This window comes from Entelurus aequoreus, linkage group LG05, assembly GCF_033978785.1.
Source record: "Entelurus aequoreus isolate RoL-2023_Sb linkage group LG05, RoL_Eaeq_v1.1, whole genome shotgun sequence".
Taxonomy (NCBI): Eukaryota; Metazoa; Chordata; class Actinopteri; order Syngnathiformes; family Syngnathidae; genus Entelurus; species Entelurus aequoreus.
In genome coordinates this window covers 72,455,261-72,461,342 of record NC_084735.1, presented here as the reverse complement: position 1 = coordinate 72,461,342, position 6,082 = coordinate 72,455,261, and positions in this window count along the sequence as shown.

The following is a 6,082-nucleotide window of genomic DNA, read 5'->3' as shown; positions in this document are numbered from 1 at the left end:
TTTTATATTGTTTGATGAAATATTTTTTTATATCTCATTAATTTATTTTTTGAATATATGATAAAAAAAAATAATTAAAAAAATAAACGTAATACAGGTGTTCTTAATCTTTTTGACCCGAAGGCCCAACTTTTTCACTACAGAGAGGCCCAAGGCCCACTCAAATATTAACACTGAATTGGTCATCTTACTCTTGATTTTAATCATATTCAATAATTACATCTAAACTTCTTATAGTTAAACAAAATAAACCTTGTCAAATAATATGAAAGTATGTGGTAATCACAAAGATGATTATCAAGGCTTAGGTTAGGCTTAATTACAAAAATAAATACTGCAAAAGAAGGGATGTACACACAGTTACACAGGGCCAAAATAAACTAATTGTAACTACATTTTTTAAAAGTTATAATATATATATATATATATATATTTTTTTTTTTTGTATTATTATTTTATTTTTATTTTTTTTAAACTATCACTAAAATTGAAGTGCAAACACAACTTCACCACTTTAGTTATAATTTTTGGGCTTACAAAACTTCTCTATGACTTCAACTCCACTGCTGCCACAACTGGGGGGAAAGTGTATTACAACCGCTGCAGCCGGTACGAACCACAGCTGAGAAAACTCAAAGACTGACGTAACAGTTCAAATGTACATGACAATTAATCAGTGTTTATTTATTTGTCTTCTTCCTGTAGTTGAATTTCTTTTTCCACAACTGTTTTTATAGCCTTTACAGTAGGAAATGGGCGCTAACCACATCTAGCATGAGCAGGCTTAGCAACAAGCTGTTCAAACATAATATAAGAGCGACTTTTCTGAATATTTCTGCCATTTTGTCTGAAATGTGGACTTCTTTCTTCTGCCGTCCGTCTTTTTAAACGCCTCTCGAGTGGGTGGACAAAAGTATCCGACACACCTTCACCAGGGCAGCATGGTGGGAGAGGGGTTAGTGCGTCTGCCTCACAATACGAAGGTCCTGGGTTCGGTCCTGCGCTCGGGATCTTTCTGTGTGGAGTTTGCATGTTCTCCCCGTGTCTGCGTGGGTTCCCTCCGAGCATTCCGGCTTCCTCCCACCTCCAAAGACATGCACCTGGGGATAGGTTGATTGGCAACACTAAATTGGCCCTAGTGTGTGAATGTTGTCTGTATATCTGTGTTGGCCCTGTGATGAAGTGGCGACTTGTCCAGGGTGTACCCCGCCCTCCGCCCGAATGCAGCTGAGATAGGGACAAGCAGTAGAAAATGGATGGATGGATGGACATCTTCACCAACTAATCCGCTCATTTGTCATTTTAGCTCGACATTTTGGACAATTGTCTGCTTGCAGGTGTAATAGCCAGGTGTCCCGATACTTTTGTGTTGTCCCTCCTTATTGTTTTCCACGTTCCTTCCCCTACCTCCTCTCTTCTCCATTTCCCCCCTCTAATAGCTGCCATACCTTTTCTGTTTTTAACGAGCAAAGCGTGGGATTAATGGTTGCCAGTGGAGGCAAACGGGCGTCCGGGGAGTTCACCTGTCAGGAGCCGGCGGCGTGCGCTTGCACGGCCTCTTAGCGGGCCGATGGATGTTGTTATGCAACTGGGAGAGACGTCGCCTCGGAGGTATGCTGGAAATGAAGATGAGGGGGCGTCGTCGCGTATGGACAGGAGGCGAGGACTATCTTAGTTCTGAGCAGTGCCATCAGTATCCACCTTGAGACTCATTTGGCGTCCTGATTGTCCGTGTGAGCGTCCCCCGTCCATTCTTCACAGCCTTTCTGTCTGTGAGGTCGTGCAGTAAACAAGCTGTGGTGTCACCTCATATTGAAACACTGAAAGTGTCCTACACAAAAATAGTAGGACTTCCCTATGCTTGTAATAACTGGTGGGAGGAGCAATCGCATCAATCTCATGTAAATAATGTTAAAAATAAGGTTAAAATTAAGACGGGACAGGTGCAGCATGATGTTTTGACGCAGCCCTGGTCTGCCAGAGCATAAGAAGACAGCGTTGCCAATTTAGGGACTTTGTGGCTACATTTGGCGAGTAATCAGACCCCTCTAGATCAGGGGTGTCAAACTCATTTTAGATCGGGGGCCACATGGAGAAAAATCTACTCCCAAGTGGTAAAATCACGGCACGATAACTAAAAAATAAAGACGCCTTCAGATTGTTTTCTTTGTTTAAAAATAGAACAACCACATTCTGAAAATGTACAAAATTATAATGTTGTTGGGGTTTTTTTACACTTACACTACCGTTCAAAAGTTTGGGGTCACCCAAACAATTTTGTGGAATAACCTTAATTTCTAAGAACAAGAATAGACTGTCGAGTTTCAGATGAAAGTTCTCTTTTTCTGGCCATTTTGAGCGTTTAATTGACCCCACAAATGTGATGCTCCAGAAAGTCAATCTGCTCAAAGGAAGGTCAGTTTTGTAGCTTCTGTAACGAGCTAAACTGTTTTCAGATGTGTGAACATGATTGCACAAGGGTTTTCTAATCATCAATTAGCCTTCTGAGCCAATGAGCAAACACATTGTACCATTAGAACACTGGAGTGATAGTTGCTGGAAATGGGCCTCTATACACCTATGTAGATATTGCACCAAAAACCAGACATTTGCAGCTAGAATAGTCATTTACCACATTAGCAATGTATAGAGTGTATTTCTTTAAAGTTAAGACTAGTTTAAAGTTATCTTCATTGAAAAGTACAGTGCTTTTCCTTCAAAAATAAGGACATTTCAATGTGACCCCAAACTTTTGAACGGTAGTGTACATGTTGTGGTTAATAGTGTTGTATCTTTATTTGTCGTTATTTATACTTTCTGAATAAATTACGTGATAATGTTCATCAGTCAACTCATTGGTGTTAATTTTCAATCTATCAAGATAAAAAAAATAATATCAAAATGAAATTACAGGATGTTATTTATGTAGTTTGCTCATTTTCCTCGACTGATGTACGAACATCATGTGGTTTATTTGTTTTTACATATGTAGCATCATCTACAAAGATACAAAGAATTGCTATTGTGACCTCTATTGGACACATTTAGAACAGCAGTTGTTTTCAGTAAAACATTTTGGCAAATTTTTATACTTAGCAAACTCATCCCGCGGGCCGGATCATACCTGTTTGCGGGCCTAATCCGGCCCGCAGGCCGTACGTTTGACACCCCTGTTCTAGCTACTCGTTTTCCAAAAAGCGACTAAAGACAAATCTAGTGAAAATACTTTTATAGACTTTTTGCTGCCGTGGGCCCTTCACTTGTTTTAAATCGCTCTTGTTTTGGAAATATGAAAAAAAAAGAAAGAAGCAATGGTTTGTATATTTCTAAACATATTTGTTTTGCTTTTCATCACTTAAGTCATGGCTAATTACCGTATTTTCCGGACCATAGAGCGCACTGGATTATAAGGCGCACTGCCGAGGAGCGGGTCTTGTCAAGTCTATTTTCATACAAAAGGCGCACCAGATTATAGGGCGCATTAAAGGTGGTGTGGCTTCATAGCTTACCAAAGTTGTACTGTAACATTTTGATGGATTTTTGAGCGCCGTGTGTAATATTCTATATTTTCAATGGAACATATAACATTTTGGTGTTGTTTACTTGAGTCATATTACAGTCTACACGTATCTCTTATGTGTGACTGCCATCTACTGGTCACACTTATCATTTCACCATGTACCAAATAAAATAGCTTCAAGGTCGGGTAAGCACAGCCATAATTATTCAGTATATTAGGCGCACGAATGAAAGGATTTTAAGTGCGCCTGATAGTCCGAAAAATACGGTACTCAAATGAACCCCCCACTCCCACAAGTACATTGCGGTCCTGTGGTACATATATTGTGTAGCGCTGCAGGCCTTAGGTAAACATGATGACGTAACACCCAAAAAAAACAAAACACTATGACAGTGCAGCGACCAGCGGTGAGTACTCAGGCCCCGGAAAAGTGGGTGTGTTTTTCTATCCTGGTGGGACCAGAAACCTGACGTTTGACTCCACCCTCGAAATCTAAAAGCATTGAAATTAATAGAAACTTTCCTCCTAATAGGCCTTATGATTTTTTTATTTCATGTTAAGAAAATGGTCCTCCTGAGGTCAATTTCCACGACGTTGGTGTGTGAAGTGTGTGTGGCGAGTGGTCACACACACAGTGTGTACTGCAGTGTGTGTGTGGGTCCCCACAAGGACATTTCTCCCGTGTTTGTGTGTCTTCCTTCCCACGTTTAAAGGAACACGCTGCACAAATTCATTCCTTGACTGTTGTGTGATATTTGATCAGCAGGTGGTGTTAATTGCCTCCAAAGCATGGTTGCGAGCTCGCGCTTAATCCTTACCTTTGACACTGAGCGCGGAATATCGGGAACCAGGGAGCTCGGCGGGGATCAAACACCGAGCTGAGCCGCAGCCTCTTGCGGGTCGTTGTTATCTGCATATGACATCTCCAAGGCCAGTTTATAGAAGCACTGACATTTTGCTTTAAAGGATGGAAATGTCAGTAGATAGATAGATAGATAGATAGATAGATAGATAGATAGATAGATAGATAGATAGATAGATAGATAGATAGAAAGATAGATAGATAGATAGATCGTATTGGCCGATAAGATATCAGCACAAATCATAGCATATGCTTTTATTTTTTAGTAGTGTGGAATGTTAGAAAAGGCTTTATCGAATGAAATGAGTCAAACAGAGAACAATGGTAGGTATGAAAAACAGTATTATATTTATGCTGTCTTTAAGTTGAAGTGGAGTGGTATTTGATTCATTTGGCAACACCGAGTGGTCACAATAAAAGATTAAGTTTGGCTCATGATGCCGTAAGTTGAATGATGCGGACACGCTTGTTACTGGATACTTTCTAATACGTTTCTGAACTGGAGACTTTGTAATTAATATGCAACTATAATTATTTGATACTTGTATTTTAGACTGCAATATTGTTTAATTGAGGAGACTTTGTTACAGTCTGTGTGTGTTTCTCAAACCCCAAGATGCAGAGATGGCAGACGAAGTGCAGGTAAAAGATTGTAGATGCAAGACAATATCATCTGATATATATATATCATTATTTTTTTATCAGACCGATATCAATATAGGATTGGGACACCCATAGTAAAAGGCAACATCTAATGTCCCGCAATTTGGAGGTAAATACACATTTTTGGTAGCACAAAGGTTGCAAATGGTGGTGATAACCATAGAACAAGAAATGGGACTTACCTGCAATTTCGACAAAAGAGTTTTTGGTAGCGTAGAAGTAAAAATAATTGACTCAAGTGCTTTTTATTTGGCTTTTTTCCCCCAGTTTTTTTTTGGGGGGGGGGGGGGGTAGGACATGATGACAACCATGAAACAAGATAAGGAATTGCAAGGTAAGAATGTCGGAAGCCAAACGTATCGTCATGCAATTTGGAGTCAAACCAGCATTTTCGATTGCTTAGTATCAAATAAGCTTTTTAAAAAATCAAAAAGAGTATTTAAAAAAAAATATACGTATATCAAAGGATCCATTTTGGCGGCGACCTTTTTCATTTTTTTTTTTCATTTTCAAAACAAAACCATACAAAGGAAAAAAAAAGGTCACCACGTCAGATTTGGGATATTAGCATATTTCTTTAGTAATAGTGTTTTTTAAATTTGCCGTGGGGATGTTAACAAATTTTACGTGGGACAAAAATGCCCCCCTGGACCACGCTTTTGTCTCCCCTGCATTATGCACGGTAAGTGATTGACAACATGTTTCTGGCTAGAATGTGCTTGCTAAAATTACTTCCTTAATAAAGGTTGTATGATGGCCACAGCTTGACTCTGGAACTGACTATTTCTCTTCATCCTGTAATTCCACTGCCATTTTAACACCAGTAGTCTTTACTAAGCTTATGATATAATACATTTTCCATATTAATTCTGCTCATCTTTGCTAATCTTTCATATTTGGGTTGTGTTGTGACAAATACTCAGGTATTAGCTTACTCGAGACATGTTTAATATCCCTTCATCCCATTTATATATCTTTAACGCCATTCAAATTGATAACCCACTGTGGGTGGACGCATGCATTCAACCCTCACGCAA